The sequence below is a fragment of the Emydura macquarii genome, unplaced genomic scaffold, assembly GCF_026122565.2.
Source record: "Emydura macquarii macquarii isolate MOO-44397 ecotype Brisbane River unplaced genomic scaffold, CSIRO-AGI_Emac_v2 contig_2321, whole genome shotgun sequence".
NCBI lineage: Eukaryota > Metazoa > Chordata > Testudines > Chelidae > Emydura > Emydura macquarii.
Window position 1 is genome coordinate 473,304 of NW_027132458.1, and position 27,429 is coordinate 500,732.

A 27,429-nucleotide genomic window follows, 5' to 3' on the forward strand; every position below is an offset into this window, starting at 1 on the left:
TCCAGTCTGTATGGTAGCGAGAGAAAAGAATGCTGCAGACCCTGCGTGTGGATTGCTGGATGCAGGGAGTACAGCAACCAAGTGTAGTGAATCTGTGTGTGAGATTTTTCCCTGTTGAGAACAAATCATTGATGTTCCCCATACACTTCTGCCCAGCGTGTCCCACCCAGCCGATAGGAGCAAGTGTGGAGAAGGCAGAAGCTTATCCCATTCCGTGCCTCAGAAGTGATGGAGATTGAGAGAACCAGTGGTGACAAATTGTTGGAGGTGGAAAAAGGCCGGAGGAGAACTTGAATAATCTGGTGGAGACTTGGGAATAGTCTGAGCAGACTTGTTGGAAAAGGGGTAAGGGAATGCCTGGGTGCCCTCTCTGATTCTGCCTCTGTTCTTTCCTGCTCCATTCTGTTTCCTTTCAGTCCATGTCCCCATTCATTCTGTTCTCTTCCTTTAGCCCCATCTCCTGCCTACTAGCAGGACTCAGTGGATGCTGGCTTCCTTCTCCTTCACTCTACCACTGCTGCTCCATGCTAAGTTTGATCCAGCTGGGGAAGCATTTAGACCTGAAGAGAAGGAGCCTATGGTCCGAGGGCCACGGTAGGCCCTCTAGTGTCAAGAACGATGAATTGCAGGGAAACTGTGCTCAAGGCTTGCAGCGCCACTGGATTAATTAATTTCCGCAGGGTTGTGGAAATTCATGGCATGGAGGAAGGGATGCTGCATGTGTGTTCATCATAAACAATGCATGACAGTTTTCAACTTTGAGGGAGACAAGTATGAATAAGCTTTATAGGAATAATCAGTGTGAGGCAAAAGGTGTTCTCAAAATGCAAGACACTTAGCAGCTCTCTCTTTCTTGTAATTGTACCTCCTCATACTTTTAAAAAAAAAGTTAATTGGATAATCAGCCTGACATGGAGTAGGTACAATTAATTTGTTGTTTGGCAAACAACAACACTCTTACTAAATAAAGATGGCCATACTCTGTCTTTAAAAGGTTACTCCCCTTTTTGAGGACAAGTTGCAACAGAGAATCACAAGTTTGTAATCACTGTGAGGATTCCAGAAAATTTTATCAGATGCACTAAGACAGTCTTAATAATATGGTCCAACTTGGTTTTCTTTAACACTATGTACACTGATGTTCCATTTTATAAAGTCATTATTACAGTAAGAAGTTTAACCTACCTAAAGCCAAAGAAAAAGTGATAATTTAGGGAAAAAAGGAAAATTACAATGAAGAGTTTTGACTCCCAGAAGACATCTTGGTGAGTCTCTAGTACAGCAATCCGATCTGAAAACTGAAAGATTTTTGAAGTGATCTGGGTAAAGAAGAGAGAAGTATGTTTTTAATGAGTATTTGTGACGTGCATCTAGAGAATTATTTTTGTAATGCTAAAGTTTCCTGTTTTTCTTTAAGTTGAGTAGTGGGGACTTATGCAGTAGGAATAGTCTTAATCTTTTGGAGAAAGATCTTAAATGAAATTAGATATGAATACATTATACATATCATATTCAGCCCATGAGAAAAGATAAATAGTAGATATTTGGTGAAAAATAAGGAAATAGATGGAATACTAGGACCATAATTCTGGTTTAAATGGTATGAAGTTTTTAGGTACATGCATTTTTTGTCCAACTCTAAACTGCTAGAACTTTGATTGATCCAACAGGGTTGGGTGCATTTCTCAGTGATATAATTTAAAGCAGCTCAGTATTCATAGCTCTATAAATCTGTACATATATGTTGGAGATTTTTGCATGTGATAATACTGGGTCACATTTTCAATCACTCATTACTATAAAACATTTTTTCCACTAATCAGGTTTTTGTTTTTCTATTTAATTTGACAAAATGGCTATTCCACATAGAAAACATACAACTTGCATCTTTTTTTTTGCCCTCTGCAAAGTCTCATTCCCTGATAAAATGGCTCTTTCCAGCAGGAATATGGGTCCATTTTCACTTGACATGTTCCCATATTTTTTTAAGAAAAAAAGTAATAGTTTGAACTTTTCATAAATACGATGATTTCACCATTTGTAACAAAATGCAGGGCCCTCAGATTTTGAGTACTTTTTATTTTGTCACTTGTCCACTTGTGTGCAAATATTCTGCATAATTCTATAGTTAAAGCACCTGTTCTTATCAGAGGGAGAGATTAAAGAATCTAAATTATTATTAAGCCTACAATAAATCACCTCCTATTAACGATAGTATAAAAACCACAATAAGAGGATGGCAAAACCTGAGTTTAATATAGAATAGCAGGTATTTTTAGAAGTTCCTCCTGAAATCAAATAGTTATAGCTGCCAATTTGTAAAAGAGACCCTCATATTATTCCCAGTAACTGAAAGAAGCAGCCAAGCAAGAGGGTAATATCCCAATTTAATAGAGTGGTTTTACATCTTCAGATAAATGTTGTTTCTCCACCTAACTTAGTCTTCCAGCATGACTGGAAGGAGCCAAGGGCCTAATTTTGCAATTTGATGCACATGGGTTGACCTTTGCACTTGCATAGAGCCTCATTAAAATCAGCAGGGCTGTGCCTGGGCACGAGTCCATCCATATGGATCACATTGCAGTATTGGGGTTTGCTTTTGTATCTTAACTATTTACTTAATTTTGTCAGTGCAAAATGGAACACCTGCTGATGAAGAATAATGGGTAATGGTAAACTCATCAGACTGTCCCAATATATGTTCCATGTGCTAACCTCTCTCAATAGACTTTGGAACTAATGAGAGCCAGTAAGAGAATAGATGCTCAAATGCAGTGCTAAATGTATGGTCCAACATAGCATGGAGGATTGTCAGTCTACTGAGTTTGATGGTGGTCTGATGCCATCCTGCATAATGGTTGCAAAATTCTGTGAGGAGCTAATTTCTGTTTGTGACATAAGCATAATAATGAGCTAGTCTCTATGGATTATCTTTTTGGTATATTGTCAAAAGTAAATATGTTGGCTGTCATTAAACACTAGAAGTGTGAAAGAGTCACTCAAAGATTTACGTCTTGGGTTTGACCTTCCCCTGCTCTCCAAAGTTTAGCTTTAAAGTATACAGTACTTTGTGTCTTGTTCTCAGGTGACCACATACTGGCTAAATGAACCAAAGCAAAGCAACGTCTTCTCCAAAACAAACAGATTCATAGCAGGTTTGTCTCTAAATGGGTCTAGCGCCCTTATATGTTCAGTATTCTGTGTGTGAGCAACAGAGCTTGACACTGTTTCTAGAATGACCTATTGATATGAACTAAAGTGGTTAAACAGCATGTCCTATCAGTAGCCTGGTTTTTCTCAAGCTTTGTACAGCAAGGTCATTCAGACTGTTTGATGACAGCTTGTCCTCTACTCTGCACGCTCTGGTAGCACAGCCTAGCCAGCTTCAGCCTTATGTTTAAAATCAGAGACTTTTTTGAAAATGTTACCTTCAGGATTAAGGGAAAAATAGAACAACAAGTCAATAAAATGTTCTGTGGAAAATCATGAAATGTCTCTTATCTTTTTCCCCCCTGGTGGAGATATATTCCAGTGAAAAGCTGTCTGTCACTAGCTTGGAGGGTTGTATCAGTCACATAGTGATAAGGTCACTTCTGCCTAACAAGTTTGCTTTACAGTAAATTGTGAAGTGAGTCACTGCCATAACAGTGCCAAATTGTGAGCAATTTGGCATTGGTTAAAGTTGGAATTCAGGGGCCATACATCTCGTATGTACACAGCATTTTAGCAGTTCATTAAACAGTGTGTTGGAAAGGCAAGAGTGGTAAAACCACTTTTGGCACTCCCCACACACAAGAAGGTTTTGTCTTCCAGCTTCCCTTTTTCAGATTTTTGCTTCCTCTAAGGTTGGCTGTAGAAGTCTGCCCTACCAGTATGAAAATGCTATTTAGTGATCCACCTTTTCTCTGATTATGAAGCTGCCAACTAGGACATTTTGTTAGTAATTTACAATGTGACAACTGAAATGAGTACATTAGAAAATGCAAACTTCTTTTATTATTGGAACTTTCTTATTTATTATTTTAAATTGCAGCACTTATGATTGAAGTTGTATGATTAATCAGGGTAAGGGCCATTTATCTCCCCTCCACCCACCCCAACATATACCTTTTTACTGTACTTGTGAATCTGATGCTTGTAAACATACAGCTCTGCCCATGTATCTCTGTCATTTAACTGTAACATCACCTACTCTTCTAGCCCTGGGATTTTTCTTGAGCAAAGCATGCCAGCAGCATTGGAATGTCTGGTAGTGCTGAGGTGTAGTCAAAGTCTGGTAGAGACAAGCACAAGGTTTACAAATCAAAAACCCTTTTAACAAAACAGCTGAATCCTGAAGGCAAATCCTATGAGTCCTATGGAAGGAGATCTCAAGTGTGGTTCCATAGCGATCTGTTCTGGGTCCAGTGGTGTTTAACATCTTTATTAATGACCTGGGATGTAGGAATAGAGAGCATACTGATCTAATTTGCAGATGACACAAGGCTGTGTGTGTGTGTGTGTGTGTGTGTGTGTGTGTGTGTAAACACTTGCTGCAGAAGTGTGTCTAATTTTGGTCACCATTGTATAGAAAGGATGTAGAGAAACTGGAAAGGATCCAGAAGCGAGTGACAAAAATGATCAAAGGGATGGAATGCAAGCCATATGAGCAAAGGCTGAAGGAACTAGTTATGTTTAGTTTAGAAAAGAGGAGATTAAGGGGGAGACATGATAGCAGTGTTCAAATACTTGAAAAGCTGCCATAAAAAAGATGGAGAAAAACTGTTCTCTTGCCATACAGGACAATACAAGAGGCAATAGGTTCAAACTACAATATGGCACACACAGATTAAATCTCAAGAAAAACTTCCTAACTGTAATAACAGTAGGACAATGAACAGGCAGCCTAGGGATATCATGGAAGCTCCTTCACTGGAGGTTTTCAAAAGGAGGTTGAATAGCCATCTGTCTTGGATGGTTTAGACACAACAAATCCTGCATCTTGGCAGAGGGCTAGACTAGATGACCCTGGTGGTCCCTTCTAACCCTGTGGTTCTATGAGTTGCCAGCTCAGTGTTTACACGCTTCTTGTTTCTCCTGTTGCCAATCTCACTCAGTCATGCCTTCCAAACAATTTATGGTTCACTGCTTTTTTTATGAAACTCTTGCCAGTGTTGAAGTAAACGGACGTGCTTGCCTGGTTCATGTTAAAACATAAGTGCTCAGTTGTTTGAAGTAATTAACATAGCCTATATGTTTCTTTTCCTCCTTTCAGATGTGTGCAATAGTACTGATCTTCCTGAAGTTGAAATAATCAGTCTGCTGGAAGAACAGCTGCCCCATTACAAGCTAAGAGCAGATACAATCTATGGTTATGACTACGACGACTGGCTTCACACGCCTCTCATTTCTCCTGATGCCAGTATTGACTTAACAACTGAGCAAATAGAAGAGACGCTGAAATACTTCCGTAAGTGAAAACTTGACAGTTGTACTGAAGCAAAAATATGGCGTACAAATTAAATTAGCGCTCTTTCACAAGGCCCTCAATGTCGCAGCTGTGCTTAGGGATCAGAGGGAGTGGGGTAGAAGGGAACTGAAGGGAAAATTTAAACCAGTTTTTTGTTGTAACATTGTTGCAGAAGCAATAAATACATTAATCATGGGTCAAGAAATGGTCAGTTTCCTGTACCGGTATTGCAGGTTCCTGATGGGTGGAAAGCAAAATAAATATTACAGAAAAGATTAGAGCATCCAAAATAGCAATTGCACTTGTAATTTGTATATGCAAAGCAAAGAGAGGTGTTCTTGATTACCCTTCTAGATTAAATTATATTTAGGGTGAGAAAGTAACAAAGGCTCTTACACGAAAAAATACAGTTAAAAAAATCTAAAAATACCTACATCTCAGAGCTACACCTCGATTAAATTTCCAGAGGTTGGAAAGTTCCTGAAATATATGGAGTTTGAATACATGTGAGTATGCATATTGTTTTGTATGAGAACTTTACAATCAGCTATAGGTTAACATAGTCTAATCATATTGAAATGACTTATCCATTACACAAGTTTTATTTGAAAGTTCTACATGTTGGGTGAGGGAAGCAACTTGGAAGTGGTTATTCTTTGGGTTTTTTTAAACATACTTTCCCTTTAAATCAGAATTTATGTAAGAGGGAAAGCAGGAAAAAATATTTGATCAAAAAGAAAGGCATGTAATTTTAAATTTCTGGATTTCTGTTGATATAATTGAAACTTATTACTTTTGCTTTAACTCTCTAAGGCGGCACTTGAAATTTCCTGATACCAAGCATCAGCATAAAATACATAAAGCTAGGCCGAGGCTTGCTGCCTACTATATTTGCATTTGTCATTTGCTGACACATTGCATGGTGGGTGATGCTATTGTGTCCTAGCAAGGCATCATGAAATCAAGTAATAGTTTTTCAGTTTAGGTTTCTGGGAGAGCAAGAGATGCAATTCTGGACTGTCCTATAAGAACTGAAGTTCATAGCAACCCTAAAGGGATTATCAGTTCACACAGTTGGTCCTTTCATCTTTTTTTTTTTTTTTTTTGCAAATAGTAGCTGACCATTACACCTGTAGGAATAGCTCATGGCTTGATGTTTTACTTAATTCTTCACTCTTATCTAAGGGAAGGGTTTTCAAAGTGAGGAAAACCTATAAAAATATATCCAAACATAAATCATCTTGCCATCCTAATGATGCCTTTGTCATTTAGTAATTCAGTAAGAAATATGTGATAAAATAAAGGTTTCTTTGTGTTTACATGAAACTATAGGTTTGTTGCACATATGAATTTGTGACATTAAAATTACTTGTGTAGTGTCAAACTGTGACTCTGATCCTTCAAACTGAAGCAACCAGCCTGAATTAGTTAGGATCAGTGGCTAAAATTTTACTAAGGTGGTGTCTTAGATTGTATTGCAGTGTGTAGCAATTAGTGAATTTAGGTTGTAAAGAACAAAGCCCTTGTTGCTTCTTGTGACTAGTTTTAAAGTGCACATGACAGTAGGAGAACATGTGATCCAAACACTAAATTAAGTATCTTTCATCTTAAAAAATAATGGAATTAGTATTTTAGGAAATAGGTCCCTTAAATATGCCCGTGTTGCTCCCATATGTGGCATTAGCTTCACTAACTGACAGAAGAAATAATGGAAAATTTAAAAATAGCCAACAGTTGCAGCAGGTCAGCAGAGTTGGTTAAATTACATTGATATAATGAGCGGATGTTGTATCAATATTATGCTAGTGTCCACTGAAGTTGGGTTAAATAAATGATTTGAAATATCAGATTTCAAAGTCTGTTGTGGCTGGATTAATGCTAACTGCTGACTCTCCTCAAAGAAGAATTTAAGGTATTTTTAAGGTGTTCTACAAATCAAGGGCTAAACCGTGAGCCAGTTTATATGGGCATGTTAAAGCTAAAAGCGGTGGAAATCTCCTACCCTCCTGGGCAAAGCAGCAGAGAACCATGGCATGGCTAGTGAGTGTTTGTACAACATGAGGTTATATGGCCTCAAATCAGCATAAGAATCAAGCAGTGGCCAATGCCTTTAATTCATTTATCCCAGCTTGTTTACTCAACAGTAGCAGGCAGTCTAGGTAACTACAGACCCTATCACCATAAATATATATATTTTTTTTAAGGAGCACAAAACTGTGACTTGTGTTCTGCTTGCTTTATGAGGATTTAGCAAGAGGATAGGGAGAAACTAGAACTGCTCACCTGGAGAAGTTAACATGAGGTAGAAGCAATAGCGAATGGTTGCTATACAGAAGTTTGTGTATAGAGAGGTTTTTTTGAAAGGTAGAATAATAACCTTATCTGGATTAAGCTCACGACTGATAGCCAGGATATTGAGAGTTCTGATTCCGGCTCTCTTGCTGACTTGCTCTATTGCCATGAAAAATCATGTAATCTTTATGTCTGTCTTGCATATCTGTATGGTGGAGATAAAACTTAAAATACAGTTGTACCTCACATGTGGGATTTGAGGACAGATTGATATTAACATAGCACTTGGAAATTATAATGCATTGTATAAATATGAACTATTATTACTACTGTTATATTTTTATTTGGATGAAAAAAAATGAGTGTCAAACAGTGTAAAATTATATATTTAAATAGCTCAGCATGTAAAGTCCTTGAGCTGCCATGCCTTTCCCACAGGAATGTCCTAAGGAGTGTGACTGCTAATGGAATGACCTATTTTAAATATAACAGCTGAAACACTCTCTTGCATGAGTTCACAATTTTTGTCAGGTTTAAAAATGTTATTAGCCCTGGGTATGTGCAATCACTAACATTTGCCTATCAGAAGGATTTCATCTCAAAATTACAGTTCCGTAAAGAGTGGTTAACTGACACAAATTGTGGACATGCGCAGCCTGAGGGACTGTCTAGAATTCTGTGGAAACTCTGCCAAATACCACAATCCCATTCTCTCCCTCCAAAAAACCCCTCTGCAAACCATGTGTAGCATTAAAACGCTCTTTGCCTGGTAGCACTGTAATTTTAATTGTTTACAGTACACGAGATTGTGTATCATTGGATTAATTATAGCTTTACTAAATAATTTGCCAAGACCCAAAAGGAGCATGCAAAACAATAATTGTGAGATACAAGAATAATAACTGAACTTGTGTAGAAAAGTTTAAACGGTGTGAGGATAGTTGTATTAGTATGAAAAGTATTAGCTATGGCTATGTGGGTCAGCATTCCAAAGTTTAATAAATCACAATGATGAAATTCAGCACCAAGGTAGTGTAGTGTCCCCTTACAACGAGGGAAAATTCAGATATTTGATTTCAGTTCAGCAAAACAAATGCTCCCATTGTAAATGTAGTAATATGTTTAAAGTTTGGTGCTCTACTTTCTTCAGCTTTCTTTTGGTGCTTTTCAAGTGAATAAAATAAGACTGGTATGTAAACTTAAGACAGCACATAATATTTCAGGTATATTATTAGATCTCGATCTCTCTCTCTTTGGGTTTTATGTGATCCCCATCACTGAGCTCCTAAGCAGTTTCCAAACAATGACAAGGCAAGGATATGTTGTCAGAATAAGTCTCCTGTGTAAATAGATATAGGCTTGTCTTTCCCATTATTCTGGAAATGTGTCTAAATTCAGATACATTGGACAGTATTTGTGAGGCCCTTTTGCTTGTTTATCTAGAGAGATTGCTTTTCCAGCCTGGCAGGAATGTGGGATTAGGGCAGGTTACTTTTTATGATGTTTGAATAAGATAACAAACACTTGTGAATTTATGGTCATGTCAGCCACCCACCATGTAAAATTGGAATTAGGAAGGGGGACTTTCCTTTGGAGAAAATGGCAGCCTTATGTAAAGGGAAGAGACGAAAGGAGATTAGTCAGTTATCTTGGTACCTATATAGTATCTCTTGATGTGAGAAATGCCACATTCTTGTTTGTTGCAATCCTCTATTTATTTTCTTCCTATGTAAATAACAATACTTGTTGTTTATATAGCATGCTTTATCCATAGCTCTCAAACACTTTATAAATATCATCCCTTTTAAAAGATGGGGCATCTCAAAGGAAGCGGCCCAGAGAGGCTAACTGACTTTTTCAAAATTACACAGTGAGTCAGTGTCAGAGCTAGAAACAAGCTCTGGAAGCTTCCTGACTTCCATTCCCATACCCGCTGGATTACTTGATACACATTGTGATGGCAGACAGATGAAACAGAACAATGGGTTTTCTAACTATTTATCTATTTTCATACCATATGAACCCTCACAAAAGTCCCTAGGTATCTCCCACAGAACTGAAAGTAACAATCCAATGTAACCCAGAAGCTGAACTCCAACCTGAAATGAAAAGATACTCTAGTGCCTGTGTGCGCATGCCTTATAGGGTGCCCTGAAGTTCAACAAACTCTGGCTGTTTCAGACCAAGGTAGGAAGATGTTTCCAAAAATGAATGCCCCTCATTAAAAACTTATTTTTTTAAATCAGGGGATATCAATTTTAATACCTCTTATGACTTGGCTATGGCGGCATGACACAGGAAGAAAAGTAGTCTCTGAGGCAGGCTGCAAGCCATTTAGAGCTGTATAGGTCAAAACCAGTACCTTAAACTCCACCCAGACACCAGTAGACTCTGGGATCTTTCCTACTACCATGTCAACCCACTCAAGAACAGTACTCCCCAAAAGCTCTGGTATTAGTTATTCAAATGATAACAACATATCTATACTGTAAGGAGTTTTAAAATATATCCAACATGTTTGATACTGTCATTTTGTGTGTGACTATCAAATAATCATTTTTAGATCTATTAAGTTTAATAAAGGGAGTAGGAGGCTTATAATGTCACATGCTTGCTCATTTCTACAAGGATTTCTCATGGTCTCCTGAATAATATTAGGGCTGTCAAACCACTAAAAAAAATTAACAGCGGTTAATCACACAATTAATCACACTGTTGAATAATAATAGAATACCATTTATTTAAATGTTTGTTTATATTTTCTACATTTTCAAAAATATTGATTTAAATGAAAACAGTGTACAGTGCTCACTTTATTTTTTGTTACAAATATTTGCACTACAAAAAAGAAACAAGAAAAATAGTATTTCAGTTCACCTCATACAAGTACTGTAGTGCAATCTCTTTATCATGAAAGTTGAACGTACACATGTAGAATTATGTTAAACAAAAACAAACTGCACTCAAAAATAAAACAATGTAAAACATTAGAGACACCGGAGGACATGAAGAGAAGCCAAGAGGACAGAGGAAGAAGTGGGTCTCATCCTGGCTTCGGTGGGGGGGAGGGAATCCTGACACCTCCCCTGCCACACCATGCCCCATTGCCCATGGTCACTTGCTCCCAGGACCAACCCGTCCGCCCATGCACTGTGTCCCATTGCCCCAAGCCACCCTCTTCTCTCCCGGGACCAACCACTTGCACCCTCCCCCATTGTTGGGGGTCGGGTCTGGTCCAAGGGGCAGTGAGGCACGGTGTGGAGGGTTGGTCCCAGGAGTGAGGTGGCCAGCTGGGGACAATGGGGCATGGTATGGGGGAGGGGAGAGGGTTAGTGCTGGAAGTGAGTGGCCAGCCGGGGACAATGGGGCATGGAACAGAGGTGGGGTGTCAGGATTCCTATCTCTCTGCCTGAGCTGGGATGAGATCCACTTCTTCCTCTGTCCTCTTCTCTTCACGCCCTCTGGTATCGGCTTTGGGTTACTGCCCAAAGTCTCACACACAGTCAGGTCCCCTCTCAGCTGATGCTTCCCTCCCTGCCCAGAGGTCTGCGATTAAGAAGTTAAAAAAAAATAAACACGTTAATTGTTTCTTGTTAACGATTATTTGACAGCCCTAATTAATACTACTAGTTCTGTGGCTCCTATTCATCTAAACCTGGGTTTGATGAATGCCCAAAGATATGGGCGTAGTTTTGGGGGGGACAGAAAGGGTGTTACCTCCCCCCAAACTGCAAGCCTCAGGCAGGTGCAGAATTTGCCTCAGCACATGCAGCCCCATAGGCCTGATTGGAGCTACCCCCACCTCCCAAATATAGAAGTCAAAGTACACCCGTGCCCAAAGATCAATACAATTATATTTCACAAGAAAGAGATGAATCTTTTCAAACCAATTTGGCTCAAGTAACTCTACATACAAGATTATTTACAGGAGTGCAGGTTCTGGGTGGATCTTTGGCTACCTGTGCTATTGTTTTCTAATTTTGGGTTCAGCTATATTTGTGCTTGCCCCCAGAAAAGAAACCATGAGACACAGTGCTTGTGGGAAAGATTCAGCCAAGAAAATCTGGTTGATTGGCATTGCAATGCTATCCCTAAAGTATCAGCATTGCGGTGTTGGGGCACTTCTAGAGTCACTTAAAGGCTTGTAGAGATTTTGAGGTGCATTAGCAGACTATCAGTGCATGCTGTGGATGCATTGTTCATTCAGTCACCCAAGAAATGGACCAACCACTTTATTATTGCACATCTTGGCTTGGTTTAATGCTCCTTATGGCTTGTTAGTATTGTATCTCATTTACAAAACAAAAGTTTTAAAAAGTTTTAAAAGCAATTGAAACATAAAACATAAAAACATACTTCACAGTGGAAGGATCTGATTTAAAACAACAGAAAACTCCGCTGTGGAACAATGGCCTACCATTTGTGAATATGTAGTAAAACCATTTTTTAAAAATGTTTCCCCGTCTCTTGGCTTTTTTGGGGCATGAGGGGTAAAGGAGAGCTCATTTTATCACCACCCTTCCTTATAAGCCTGCTGCCTTGCTAGCTACTGTGCCTAATTTCTACTTTGCGCTCCTGTGAGTCGCAGTAAGAGTATGCACCATGTGTTGTTATGCTCCATTAAAGTTTGCCATATTAAGTCCTGCAATAAAGCTTTGTCACCCATGTCGCTGAAAGAGCATGAAGTGTTGATGTTCTAGAAGTTAATATAACATCTATGAATTCCACACTCTTTTATTTCCTACAGTTTCACTATCTTCTTTATAATGCAAAGAAAAATAAATACTTAAGTATACTGTTTCTGTTACAGGTGAGCCTGAAAATGGGCATGAGGGGGATCTGAGGCAAAGAGTGCAAAATGAAGAGAAGCTATTTTCTGCTTTTTATTTTGCATATAATGAGGGATTTAAGTTTGATTTAATTTGATTCTTTAGTTCCAGACTGGCAAGACTTGTCAAGTGAAGATCTGTATAATCTGTCTAAGTATTTATACCTTACTCATTTTCGAGGTATCTTGAGTGCAGTTGACAATATAACCAATCTGACATGCCATTTAATAATTGATTTCTGGTTCTCTTCTCCATTCCACTGAAATGGTAGGTGGGATTCGCTTTTTTGTTTTTAAAATATTTTATTGTGGCTGACTCTAAATCCAAGATGCACATCTTATTTTGTCCTGAAGCTGGTGAGATTTCTTCTGGAAGACTGTTCTTTAGCTAACAGGAGAGCAGGTACTTTCCCTATAATCCTGCTGCCCTGTTAGCTGTAATTTTGGAGATACTAAGCAAGCATCTTGCAGGTCACAAATGAGTTAGGTCACTGTGGCCGAGTCCACAGTCATTGAAATGGAGTACAGTCTCCTGCCAGACATAGGTCTCAGCGGGTATTTTTATATCTCTTTGGACATCCAATAGCAGCATGGGTTCAGGACATGAAGGCAGTCTCCTACTTTGGGAAGTGGAAGGCAGACAAACCTCTAATTCAGTGTGTCTGAAGCAAAATTGATAAGCTCTGCATTCATCTTGCATTTAGTAGCAAGATAGCAGTTGTGATGCATGGTTTTAAATGTGTGCTTATATGCGGGTAAATAGACTGGTTTTCTGGGCCTCAGAGGACCCCTCCTTGAAGAAAGTCATGTTGGAGAAAGAAGTAGTTGGTTTCTTCTTTCCATTCTCCATTTATTTTTTTCTCACTTTTATATTCTGGCTTTCTCAATCTGTTTGTGTTGAATTCTTGCAAGATGATGTTTCCTCCAATCCCAGCCCATTATCTTAAGAAATTTAAGGTACCCGTTACCACTGAAAGTACTGCAAGTGTAGTAATTTATGAACCAGATAAACTGAAAAATCTGGGCAGTCTCTCTAAGGTGTTGCTGTGCTGATGGTAGATGTTTTGATTTGATCTCCACCTCTAGTGCAAATTTTTCCTTTATTACAAAGGGCAAACCTTGATGATCTGGTTTCTTGTTATTCCCTGATGTTTCTTCATGGGTGGGAAAGCTTTATGTACAGCAAATTGATGACTAGGCTGTATATCCTCCTAGATATTCCATATAGCACAGAATATTTCACCCAATGTGACCTGTTACTAAAGAAAAGCATTCCTTAGACTAATGCCAAATTGCAGTAAGGTTGTAGTCTGTGCTAGTTACTGTTTAAAAGGGTATCCTATAAAAGAGAATCTTTTTCCTTTGTTTATGAAATCTTTTAAAGCTGTCTTAAGCATTTTTATATTTGTTAAAAAATTGTTTGCCGAATATTAAGGATATTTTTAGAAAGATTACAGTGCAAATTGGTTTTCAGTTACAGCTGGAAACTTTACTCGTGATTTAGTTAAAATGCCAACCCTGGAAACCTGCCTGACGTAGTTATAGCCATGGTTATCAATTGAATGATTATTGAATGTTATTGGAATAAGAAATAAAATTAAAACATTTATTAATAGTTATTGGAGTTCGTAAAACTTAATAGGGTGAAAAAGCAGTAACCTTTCTTTAAAAATCAAAATAGTAATGAGGGACATTAAAGGCACATTATGCTCTCCAAATGCAAGGGCTTTGTCATTGATGAAAGCCCAATTTCTCTGCTTAATAACTCACCATCAGCAAATCCAGATTTCTGAGCTCGTTGTTGTTTGTGGGTTGAGACATATTCACGCTTCTACTTTGCTTACTAGTTCCAGTCTCCTAAATCAGTTTGAGCACAGGACATAGTGTAATTTGTCATGCATTGTCTCAAAAGCAGAGCAGGTAGGCAAAACTTCAGTACCTGGAAAGATAATGGAGCAAATAATCAAGCAAGCAATTTGCAAATACCTAGAAGATCAGAAGGTGATAAGTAACAGTCAGCATGGATTTGTTAAGAACAAATCATGTCAAACCAACCTAATAGCTTTCTTTGACAAGGTAACAAACCTTGTGGATGGGGGGAAACGGTAGATGTGGTATATCTTGACTTTAGTAAGGCTTTTGATACTGTCTTGCATGACCTTCTCGTAAACAAATTAGGGAAATACAACCTAGATGAAGCTACTATAAGGAGGGTGCATAGCTGGTTGGAAAACCATTCCTAGAGAGTAATTATCAGTGGTTCACAGTCAAGCTGGAAGAGCATATCAAGTGAGGTCTTGCAGGGATCAGTTTTGAGTTTGATTCTGTTCAATATCTTCATCAATTATTTAGATAATGGCATAGAGAGTACACTTATAAAGTTTGCGGATGATCCCAAGCTGGGAAGTGTTGCAAGTGCTTTGGAGGATAGGATTAAAATTCAAAATGGTCTAGACAAACTGGAGAAATGGTCTGAGGTAAATAGGATAAAATTCAATAAGGACAAAGGCAAAGTACTCCACTTGGGAAGGAATAATCAGTTGCACACATACAAAATGGGAAACGACTGCCAAGAAAGGAGTACTGCGAAAAGGGATCTGGGAATAATAGTGAATCACAAGCTAAATAGGAGTCAACATGTAACATTGTTGCAACAAAAAAAAAAAAAAAAAGGCAAACATTATTCTGGGGTGTATTAGCAGGAGCGTCGTAAGTAAGTCACAAGAAGTAATTCTTCCACTCTATTCCACGCTAATAAGGCCTCAGTTGGAGTACTGTGTCCTTTCTAAATGCCACGTTTCAGGAAAGATGTGGACAAATTGGAGAAAGTCCAAAGAAGAGCAACAAAAATGACTAAAGGTCTAGAAAACCTGAGCTATGAGGGAAAATGGAAAAAAATGGATTTGTTTATTCTGGAGAAGAGAAGATGGAGGACATAATAACAGTTTTCAAGTACATAGAAGGTTGTTATAAGGAGGACAGAGAAAAATGGTTCTTGCTAACCTTTAAGGATAGGACACAGGAAATGGGCTTAAATTACAGCAAGTGTGGTTTAGATTGGACATTAGGAAAAACTTCCTAATTGTCAGGGTAGTTAAGCACTGGAATAAATTGCCGAGGGAGGTGATGGCATCTCCGTCATTGGAGATTTTTAAGAGCAGGATGGACAGGTACCTGTCAGGGATGCTCTAGATAATGCTTGGTCCTGCCTTGAGTGCGAGACACTGGACTAGAAGACCTCTCGAGGTCCCTTCCAGTTCTATGATTCTATGAAATAGGGCAGACAGTACAACAGGCATCCATGAAATGAGACAAAGTCAAACTCTAATTCCATTTTCAGAATTCCCAATCTTCACAATAATACTACTACTTAGATCTTGCATCATTAATTTAATCCATACATTTCAAAGGATTTTACAAAGGAGGTAAGTATTGTATGCATTTTATAGACCGGGAAACTGATGCACAGAGATGTAACTTATCAAAGGACAGCAACTCAGCAGCAGAGCTGGAAATAGAAAATGCTCTTCTACCTTTTATTCTAGTGCCCTGTTCACTGGATGATATCTCTCTTGACAACTGCCCTTTTCAATTAATATTTACCAACTAAATTGAAACCAGTTTTTCGAAACAAATTTACAGACTTATGAATATGACATTAGCTGCTTTCTTCATATTTTGTGGGAAAGAGGATTATTGTTTTTCAGCATCACTTTTATTAGATTCTTGGGTACTTTTGCAGCCTTATGTCTTCATTGCGGATGACCTGTTTGATATGATCAGAGATATCTAAACCTTGTAGTTTTATAGCACTCTGACTACTGTCCAGTCATACCCTATAATTCTCACAAGCGGCAGCACCATGCTGCTAAATACTCTCCATTCTGTTGGAAGGAAATCAGTCCCAAAAGATGCACTTACTAAAGAGATTAGTAGATATTGTGGGTGGACTCCTCAGCTAGCATAAACTGGCATACCTCTATTGTAGTGAAAGGAAAGTGAAAGTGTATTGTATTTTATGTGCATTAGTTGAGTATTTGACTATGTTAAATCTCCTTCCATGAGTTGGAGCAAAACTTCTAGGCAAAATATTAGGAGTTGTCTTTTTGCTTTCCTGTATGGTTCTTTTTTATACTGCTCACTCATTCAGGTTGGAGTTTAGAAGACGTGTTACAGGAAGTATAGCAAAGAATGTAAACAGCTGGTGTTTATTTTAATACTGGCTTTAATATAGTACTTAGTACAATGTACAGACATTTTATTTTTAAGTAGACATTAATTCTGCTTGCATAGCCTAATCTGTTCTCTGAGAAGTTGAGGGTAAAGATGTTACCCAAATAACAAATATCACAGGATCTTTTCAGGGGATAAGGCAACAAGCCACATTTATTGTGAACACAGAAATTTGGTAAATAGTATCAATAGAAAGAAAAATATCAACACTGTAGTAACATCAATATTGTTCTTTACTTAGTGAAATAGTATTAATAATGTAAACACTAGTAAAACAGTATTAACATTGTATCAATACTACAATTACAGAGACACATGTTTCATTTGGTACTTTCATTCACACTTACACACAGACAGGCATACACAGACAGGGAGACAGACAAACATACATGGGGTCTCATAGATGTTATAGTTACCAGCCTCTTGGTGCTTGTGATAGTCATTGGCCAGGTGACTGTAGCACGAGGATGAGGAGCAAGGTCCTGCCAATGCGCAACCATTTCATGCTGCAACTGCATTCTTGGTGTGATTCTTAATCACCCACATTCTTGCAAGCCTGATCAGATTTTGTCCTTTGAAATGCGCTGGCTCCAAAGTTATCAGGGGACTCGTCTTCAGCCATTTGAATGGTAAAAGTTGTTATCTTCGCTCCTTTCTTCTTCCCTCAAGCGTTTTAGGTGAGTCTGGTGTTTTCTTCATGTCTGTTTCGATATCCCTTACTCAGACCAATTGTTCAATCACTGTCCCTGTCTACACTCAACTTAATTGCTCAGCCATTCACACTTCAATCACTCAGGGCCAACTCCTAGCTGAAGAACTTGCATATTATTTTTAAAACAAACCTTATTTCATTTTTGACAGTATCTTTTACAATTGAAAGTAGATATATTACATTTTGCAGTGTGGCTTTTTATACTTACAAATATATTGAAAATGAGTAAAATTAACAGATAAAATGGTTTTAAAACAAATAGACTTATAGAAAGTAAGTGAACATTTAAAAGGGTAAAACAATAAGAGTTAGTTGAGGTTTTAACTTTTGATTAAACTTACAGTGTATCAGGCTGAAGTGCCTTTTGGTAGGAAGGGGTGGGGGGGCCGTGTTTGTGGCTCTGTTCTTTCATGTATTTTTCAAAAACAAGATTTTGGCCAACAAAGACATTTGATTGGTAACTTGCCAGCAGCACAGGAGTTCTAAGGATATGTCTATATTTTGAGGTTCATGCTAGTGTAGCCCACTGGTGAGCATGTGTTACAGGTTCTCCTTTCATACTCCTGTGGATTGGTGGTTACAGCCCCCAGATACAGAACCATGGTTCGTTAGCTCAAGTTGTAGCCCTTCATGGTTTTAGCTTTGGAAGTCCTCAGTTTGGTCCCAAGTGTGTCAGCCACGATGTCTTCAAGTCGTAAAGTCTGGGATTTCCTCTCTGTTGGGCAAAATTCTCAACTGGGTGGCCAAAGTGTCTGCCATGTAGATCTCCAATATTGCAAACTACCACCTGTATCCACAAGATACTTCTCAAGGAGACTACAGTTCCTAAAATGAATACTTTCTTGGTCTGATGACATGTGGTTGGGATCAAAATGGAGTGCCACATGCTTGGATTTTTAATTTCAGTGAACTGCACTCTCATTTTAAAGACAAAGGCAGATACAATCTTCTGCATTTAGGGTAAATTGTGTCCAACCTGTGGGTTTCTGGTACATTGCTCTTGAGACCCTCAGTTGGGCAAAGTTTGGATGTGCTAGTTTTGATAGGAGGAATTCAGGGTTTTTTTCTTATTAGAGAAGTATTAGAGTAGTACTTCAGTGTCCTGGTTTAAGTTTTCATGCCCAGTCAAGCATGCTGTAAATCTCTTCCTAATTTCACAAATGTGTTCAATGCCTCTGAAAAACAGAACTACAGACTATATATATTAAAATTCCGGGTTTCCTGAAGACAGTTGCTTACAGAAAATCATGTTTGCAGTTTTCAAATGCTTCATCTACCTCATCCCATGGGGGGACAGTAGCATAATTTGGATGGGAAGATATTTAGTATTTGAGTATTGTGTTGTCTCAAATAAAGCCTTAAACTCATGGGTTTTTATGCGATTTGCAGTAATGAGCTTCTTATTAATTGCTAATAAGTATGTACAATGTATTGTGTGTAATAAATTACATTAATTATAATATGTTTGGGATGCTGAAGGTCAAAACATGTTGCTGGATTTACATTGTTTTCCAGGAGAAAAATGTGTATATACAATAGTATGCTCCAGGGATACTTTATGGAATTTAACATTCCATAAGGAAGGTACATCTTAGACACTAAATAGTTTTACTCCATTCACTTATGCATGATCTTATCAGAGCTAAATGTTCTCTTTTTGAAACAAGAATAATTGGTAAAAATTTAGAATATGCTTTATAACAGCAAAATCTAACAACCTGAGCGAGGTCCTAGCAGTATAGGTGTTCAAAGGTTTGGGCTCCCCATATTTGCAGAATACCCTCTCTTGGAAGTTAAATATACACAAGCCCATATGAATTTTTTTATTTTGCGTCTTCACTTCAGAATTAGGGAGGTAGTAGGCCAGAATATTAGCAACAAGTTCCCCAACCTTGTGTCTGCTGGCATTTGGTTCATAAACAAAACTGAGTGACAGAAAATTCCCTAACGGGTAACTGTAACTTTTATCTTAAGATTTCAAAATTAAGACTCCAGAAGCATGCCATTTAATTAAAATAATCATTGATTCTCATAAAATACAAACTGGATCAAGAAGTTTTTTAAAAAACCCAAAAACTTCCCAATATAATCTCTTATTAAACTAGCCTGTTGTTCAAAACAACTCTGACAAAGCACTAAAAAATAGTGTAAGGAGTAATCTGGCACTAGGGAAGGAAGTGAACAAGGTGCCCTAATAAAGTAGGCCTATCCATTCCTAATTTCTTTGATTCTGTGACACCAGAGGCTGATTTGTGTTACATTTCGTGATATGGGGGTGGGCTATCATTTACCATGGCTACTTGCGATTGGGTAGTATAAATTATGTATGCTTCACAAATATTTGTTTTTCTTTCCATGTTATCATAACAAATACTGGGAGTCATATGTTTACTGACAACTGGCAACAGAAAACTAGATCTCTAAACTGTAATATGTGATTGATTGTTTTGTGATGACTCTTGATCTCTAGTTAGAAATTAGGATGTCTTATATTCTCCTTTTGGGGAATATGCCTTCCTGGCTTTAAGATACATGGTGGGTTTTGTTTTGTTTTTAATCCCTATCATTCTAAAACAGTATATAAATGAATTTGAGAATCCCCCTGAAAACCTTAGGAATTTTTAACCCTATTTTTAATTTGTATTATTGTAGTACCTAGGAGCCCCAGACCATCTAGGCTCTGTACAAACACAGAATGAAGAGTCTTTGCCTAAAGGAGTGCACAACCTTAAGTACAAGACAAATGGCAACAAATGGATAAAGACAGACCAATGGGGGAGTACAAGGAAACAATGAGATAATATTGGGGTCAGCATGACAGAGTGTCTCAGCACTAGCAAGCTAACTGATGTCATGTTTTTTGTAGGCATCAAAGGTTTTGTGGGCCTCGCAGGAAATAAGAGTTTTAAGGAGTTAGTTTTGCAAATATTTATGGAAGCTTCTCCAAAGCATGAGAGGGGAAGCATACACATACTATCTAGAGTTTGTAGTGAAATTTGGGAAGTCCTTATAACGTAATTAGGGTTACTTGCATTCAGTGAGCCACCATTCACAAAATGTTGATTTTTTTTTAGACAGATTTTTGTTTCAAGACTTAATTCCGAAACAAACAGATTTGTCTAATTATTTACCATCAGCTTTCATTTCTTTTATTATTCTCTTACTGATTCATGTGTGATGGGATAGCTACCAATATTACACTGCATTTTCCAAATTGCTTTCAGGTACTCACTCATTAAAATAGCATAGTCCTTTCTTCTTAATTTCTATCCTGTTTTCATTAATTTTAATGTAGTTTAATAAATACATTATACTACAATAAAACTCCCTTTGATAATTGGGGATTTTATTTCTCAGTTTTATAATGAAATTATTTCACATTAAACAAACCAAGATAGCTCATTTGCACATGGGATTATTAAATCAGCCAACTCATTCTGAGTTATTCTGAGCTACAATATGTTGCCACATCAGCAAGAATCAATCATTATTGTTTGTAATGTCTTTGCTTTGCCTTCGGTAGGTGGAGCACCATTAATGATACTCATTTTACGATATCCATATTTAGAAATCATGACATGCCAGATTGCCATATTAAAACCAGTTGAACTTTAAAATTTGTTGTACAGTCATCTTTAATTTTCATTAATTATTTTCTTTTAAACCAGCTCTGATTTAAATGGTGCTAATTCATTTGTCAGTTAGTAATTATTATGGCAAACGTTGACTAATTGTGCACATAACTTGTTTCAAAATATTTTCTTGGTGATGAAATTCTCCTGCAGTTTGCAGTATAATTGCCTGAATTTTCTTATGTTCAAATATTTGATTACTTTTACATTGGATAAGTTACACAATAGCACATTAATAAAATGAGATCTGAATATACAACATAACATGGGGTTTCATGATAAACAGCCCTGGGGAGGAGCTGGGGCTGGAGAGAGAGAAAGAGATTCCGCAAGGATACCACAGGTGCTCTGTGCGTCAGGCCAAGATTAGGCATGTTTCGTGAAGGTTCCAGACCTAAATTGTCCAACCTACTTCTGTGAGACTATCATCGCCACTTAACTGAGGAGGTGATGCAGCAGCTGGATATTTTTTTCTGTAGAATTTCTTCTCCTTGCCATTGTGTTTTCTCACTGTGATGGGGTGATTGTGACACCTGCCCCCATTTTCCCAGTTATGGAGTGGAGATGATAATATTGATAAGCATGTTGTGATGATGAGTTTTGTAACATGCTTTGACTATATAAAGCAGTAAATAAGTGTTAATTGTTTTTCTTGTTTAAAAGCTAGATCCTTCCCAATGTAAACATAGAATACTAGGGTTGGAAGAGACGTCAGGAGGTTTTCTAGTCCAAACGCCTCTAATCAGAAACTAATGTTTCTGACCTCTTACCCAGTCTTGCAGAACGCTGTCTGCAGAATAATAATAAAAAAAAAAGGCAGCATTTTTTTAACTCCCTTCCTACCCCACGTTTACTCATCTCATTGAGAGTGAACTTCAGAGCTTAATTGTGACCATTTAAATCCTAGTATTAAGCAAAGCTACTTTTTTAAAGGAAATTAAATGCTGTGGTAAAAAGAAAAGGAAACCTATGGTATATTATGGTTCCCCTTATGATTAAAATGTCAGGAAATGCAAAAGTTCCTATAGCAATGTTAAGCTGGCCATGGTATGCATTATGTATATTTTAATTTATATAATCTATTTAGTGACATCGTCAAATATATATTAAATGACTCAATGGACAAGGAAAATAGGAATAAAACAAATGGCATATGGGCAAAGCAGTTGAATTAATGTTTCTATAGGAACCCTTCATGTTTGCATTTTCCCTGATGTTATTTTAACAGTACAGCCTTAAAACTGCTTTTAATTGTATGGGCAATTAGGCACACGCACGTATGGTCAGTGTGTGCACAAGGAACTGTCACAACTGTGATTAAGTGAGATGGAATGGATTCTATAGTAATCCAGTTGTAATCAAGATTCTTGCATATACTAAAATCACATAAACTGAATTAGAAAACACGGTTGTGTTTGGAAAAATGGTAGTTTCAAAATTCAAAGTTTGAACTCTTCTGTTCCATAAATGATTGTATTATTGCTCCATATTAAAGATTATACAGGGTTGTTTAATGGGATTTTGGATTCCTTTGAAATTTACTAGCCTGCAGTTTATATACATAACTTATCGCTCTCAGGTAAACATTGAACATATCGTGCAACTCTCTGATCAGTAGATTTAAAACAAAAATAGCACAAACAATGTAGGAAACTACAAGGACCAATTCTTATGAATAACTTGTTATCTCTCACAGTGTAGTCCCTGGCTCCATGAAGATCATGGTTTGCCATAGCCTGACATGTCTTCCAGAGTTGAAAAGTTCAATAAAACCTCAGATTTTTTTATCATTAAAAGAGAGCTCAGTTCCTAGCATTACCACTGATTTTGTCTGTAACCTTGGGTAAGTCACTAAGTCTCTCTGTGCCTCAATTCCCACCTGTGGAATAGATATTACATCCCTCACTCACAGAAGTGTTGTCATGATAAAGTCATTAATGTTTGTGAGGCTCAAATACTGTGGTTGTGGGAATTAATTCCTAGACAGAGGAAAATATCCATTTTAGTGTAACTATAATGATATCTCTGTTAATTTCTCTTGTAATAAAGTCCAGGGAAACCATTTACAGACCAGGGCCCCATTGTCCTAGGCACTGTATAGCCATGTAACAAAAGATGTATTATAAATATATCATTCCAGACCTCTGAAGTCTTTTGTAAAGAACCCACTGGAGTCCATAAAAGATGGGGAAAAAGGAATATGAGTGGAATATAAGAACAGTATGGATGTCTGAGCACTATAATAACTTTTACCTAGCCACAGTTGCAGATTTAATTTACTTCCTGAATATTGATATAAATATGAATTTATTAAAATTCTATTCCACAAAAGTATTTTCTAATTCTAGTAGCTTAAATCCCAGCCTACTGAAGTACCTGAAAGTGAAGCCATCTCCACCCCAGATATTTTGGAAATGAAAAATACTGAGCAATTATGTGTAAATAGTTAAACATTTTTAGCTATACGGAATGGCTGTAGTTTGCCATAATCCCTTGTTTTCTGCCACGGAGCGTAGATCTTTGAAAAATAGGTCACTGGTTCCCTGAGAAGGCAGAGGGCAAAAGTAGATGAGCTTATCCAAAGGGGGAATGTGTTACTGTCTGATTTTCTAGTTCCGCTCTTTCATCCTTAGACCTTTTCTTTTTGCAAAAGTAGCAGTTATAAAAGATACTACTATAACAGCACAAAATAACATAACAAAATAGTAATGTAGCTTTATTTTCCACCTTTGGGGAGGAAAAAGCTTTTAACACACGATGGGAGGTGGCAATGCACTTGATTTACATTATTAATGCCCTGGATATACATAATAGATCACAAGGTTATGATATTGCAAAATAGCAAAAAGATGTTTATATTATAACAGAGCTCTTTTTTTTTCTGTGTGGGATTTTTTCTTTCTAGTTTTGTAAGACACCCATTAGCTTTGTGAAGCCAGAAACTGCAGAATATATTTCCTCCATCTCTGCATCTCTTTCAGAGCCAGCCAGTTTCCATGGCAACATGTTAGACTGAAATGTGAGGACCAGGGAGGAAAGGAATGAGTTAGAAACAGCCAAGTGGTGGTGTGTGTCCCTAACGTCAGTGTACCAGCCTTTTGATAGGATGATTTTGTTAACTCCCATCCCAGGCTCCTGTGCAGAGCTTCTTTATTAGAGCAGATGCCAGGGCATCTGCTTTAGAAATCTCTCTCCTACTCCTTTTTTCTTTTCTCTTTTTTTTTTCCCCATCTCATTTTGAGTCCAGCCTCTCATTGAAAATGTGCAGCTCATTTTCATCATTCTGTCAGCGTATTTGCACTTCAGTGTTTTGCAAAGGCAGGGAGGCATGGTTGCGTTTCACTTGACCTCGGCAACACAGTGAAATCTCTTCTACATTGCTGAAGGCTACTGACTATGCAGAAATTTATTGAAGCGGATTACTATGAACTGGACTGGTATTATGAAGAATGCACGGATGGTAATTCTGATTTTATAATTTGTTGATGCAGTATTTGTAGTTTGTAAGATTGATGCATGGGTCTTGTACCCTTTTGAAAAGAAACTGAAGAAAAAGGCAGTGCTCTGGTGCAGTGAGATGTCTGGCTTGTAACGTCTCAGCATCCGTTGGAAGCATGCTCCAGGAGACTGCCATAGGGCTTTCTCTTTTTTTCAGTGGGAGTGGCAGATGTATATAATTACTGGATAATTTCTTCCTCAGCAAAGAAAAAATAATTGGGAAATGCTAACTATATAAATATTAAGAGCCAAGCAAAAATTGCAATACCCTTTCCATGAATGTTACACTGAATTATATTTTGTTTGTGCATATGTATATAAGCATGCTAGTGAATTATAGAGACATGGCAGAACCTCTAATATGAATGTATGTTTGTATAACAATGTACTGTGTGTGTATGTGTATATTTTCATAGATACATATATACAGAACATTTTATGTATAAAATCTCTGTTTCTTAGAGCTGCAGCAAACTAGCCACTAGAACTGCCAAATTGCAAACTCTGTCAAGCAAGTTCCTCAAAGCTCCTCGTGAGTTTTCTGCCATTTGCCTAGGTGGGGATTTCTTTATCGCGATGCTGAATGGGCTCATCAATCTCATGGTAGAGGGTGTGTGGGGAAGAAGGAGGTGGACAGCCCAAAATTTAATTGCCTGCTTACTGGGAAATTCAAACTCCCTCATCCATCCATGGGAACTCTGAAACAAAATGCAGGATTCAGATTATCATTCTGTCTAGCACTCTGTCAAGATCTTGTACTGTATGGGAATTTTTTTTTTTTTTTTTTTTTGAGCAAAGCAAATGCTAGATCACCAGGGTGTAAGACTAAGGACAAAAGGCAGTGCGGGGAAGGAATATGTGTTGGACACCAAAACAGTTTATGGTGCTTTTTGCGATAGCATCTGGGAAACTGATAGAGGACATGAACAGTGTATTTAGATGTCAAAATGTCAGCTGTTTCCTTGAAGTGTTGTGATTGGCATTACAATAGCACACACACATGCTTAATTTGTTTTTCTATGTTGTGGTGTATAAAGTAGACCTAGACTCACAAGCTTGTGAATTTGGAGAACTTCAAGTTTTAAATGAATATTTCTCTGTATGTGTTTAGTGTGTGCAACATATTCATTTACCTATTTGAGAAGGGTTGTTAAGTTGAACCTGTGTTTAGTTGGTTTAACTTTATTATGTAACTTGTGTCCTCTAGTTATAATCCTAGTAAATACTGCAGCATCTGATTAAACTGATTGATGTAACAGACTGGTGAGTTGACCGAGTTTAGGAAGCTTAAGAATTAGAACAGTCATATTACCATTAAAAAGAGAGAGTGTTGATTTCTGCAATAAATACAGAGAGACCTTGTTTGATTTTGGGGAACAAAAAATGGTAAATTTATTCCATAATTCTTTCTGTGTTTAATGTCAACCATGTCATAGTGGCAATGTGTGCAAAAATGTGGCATGAATGAGTATGAGGTATGAGAGCTTCTTAATAAGCAAGTGATACACTTAATTGTTGTGCAGTATGTGACATATTTAGGGCACAGGCAAAGTGGGGTAACAATCACTTAGGTCCCAGTCCTGCAAAGAGCCCCACAAGGGAAAGACCCAGACTTCAGTACAGTTCCATGTGAGCTCAGGGTTCCATCCATGCGTGCTTCTTCCAGGGTCTGGGTTTTAATATGGAAAATAAGGTAAACTGATAAATAAGTTGGCCAATATTTCTGAAGCCATATATCATTTTTTTATACGTTAAAATAAAGGGGATCTATCTATGTGCTCTAGGTTCCCTTAAAAATATTTAAAAATATGTCCTAGGTACAGTATTTTAAAGTAACCAATCACCAGTTTAAGGTAACCCTTCTGCTTAGGACAATTCCTACCCTCACAATTACTGTTCCCTGTCCCTTGGTTCATTTTCAAATGCCAGGGATAATTCTAATTTATAATGATTTTTTTTAAGCAGGATGTAAAATTCTGAGATAGTAAAAAGCTTTAAACTAAAACCCTTCCAATCTTTCAATATTCAGTAGCATAATCTCATTCCTAATTGACATTACTATAGTGACAAGAAATTTCTAGTGTGGAGCTGACCTAAAGCCATACAAATTCAAATTAGATGCTAGACACAAAACTGTAATAGGGTGATTTACCATAGGAACAAACTCCCAAGGGAAATGGCAGATTCTCCATCTTCTGCTTTTATGGAAGATGCTTTAGTCCAGTTCTGGAAGATTTTGTATTTGATAGACCATGGTGGACCTTTCATTTCTCCTTAATTGAAAGAAAATATATCTGTGTATAGAAGGCGCCAAATGTTAGAAGTGTTACAACAGAGTTGCTAACTTATTTTATGGAGGTATGAAAATAGAAATAGAAATTGACATTATGTGGTACCACTCTTGAATCTGCTGCTCTGACAATTTCAAGTTATTTTTTGTCATTAAAGATCTAATAAACTGTGAGATTAATGGATATTTCCTGTGCATCTTTCAGATCATGGGTTGAAGTAGCAATAAACGTGTACAAATCTATAGGAGAGCAATTATATTTAAGAGTTTGGAGTGAGCGGAAGAAAACATTTAAAGGGACAGTCATTTCAAATCCAGTCATTTAAACAAAATGAATTCTATGAAGTTCCAAGTGGTACATGTGTCCCTGAAATACCTTGCTGGTATCTGTTCCTGTACAAATGACATTTTTTGGTTTTTATAACATGCTTTTCTTTCCCCTTTTGCTGTGTCTAAACCCACACAGTTAAAAGGGGTAACAAAGTAAAACTTAAA

General features: G+C 37.5%; 1 protein-coding gene across 1 annotated transcript in view; it reads left to right on the forward strand.

The window, feature by feature from the left end:
• TRAK1 (trafficking kinesin protein 1) overlaps positions 1–27,429 on the forward strand; it is a 129,426-nt gene that overhangs the window by 22,878 nt on the left and 79,119 nt on the right. The window contains exon 2 of the mRNA XM_067560847.1: positions 5,255–5,449. The gene's annotated coding sequence lies outside the window, so the exon portion shown is untranslated. The remainder of the gene's footprint in view (positions 1–5,254; positions 5,450–27,429) is intronic.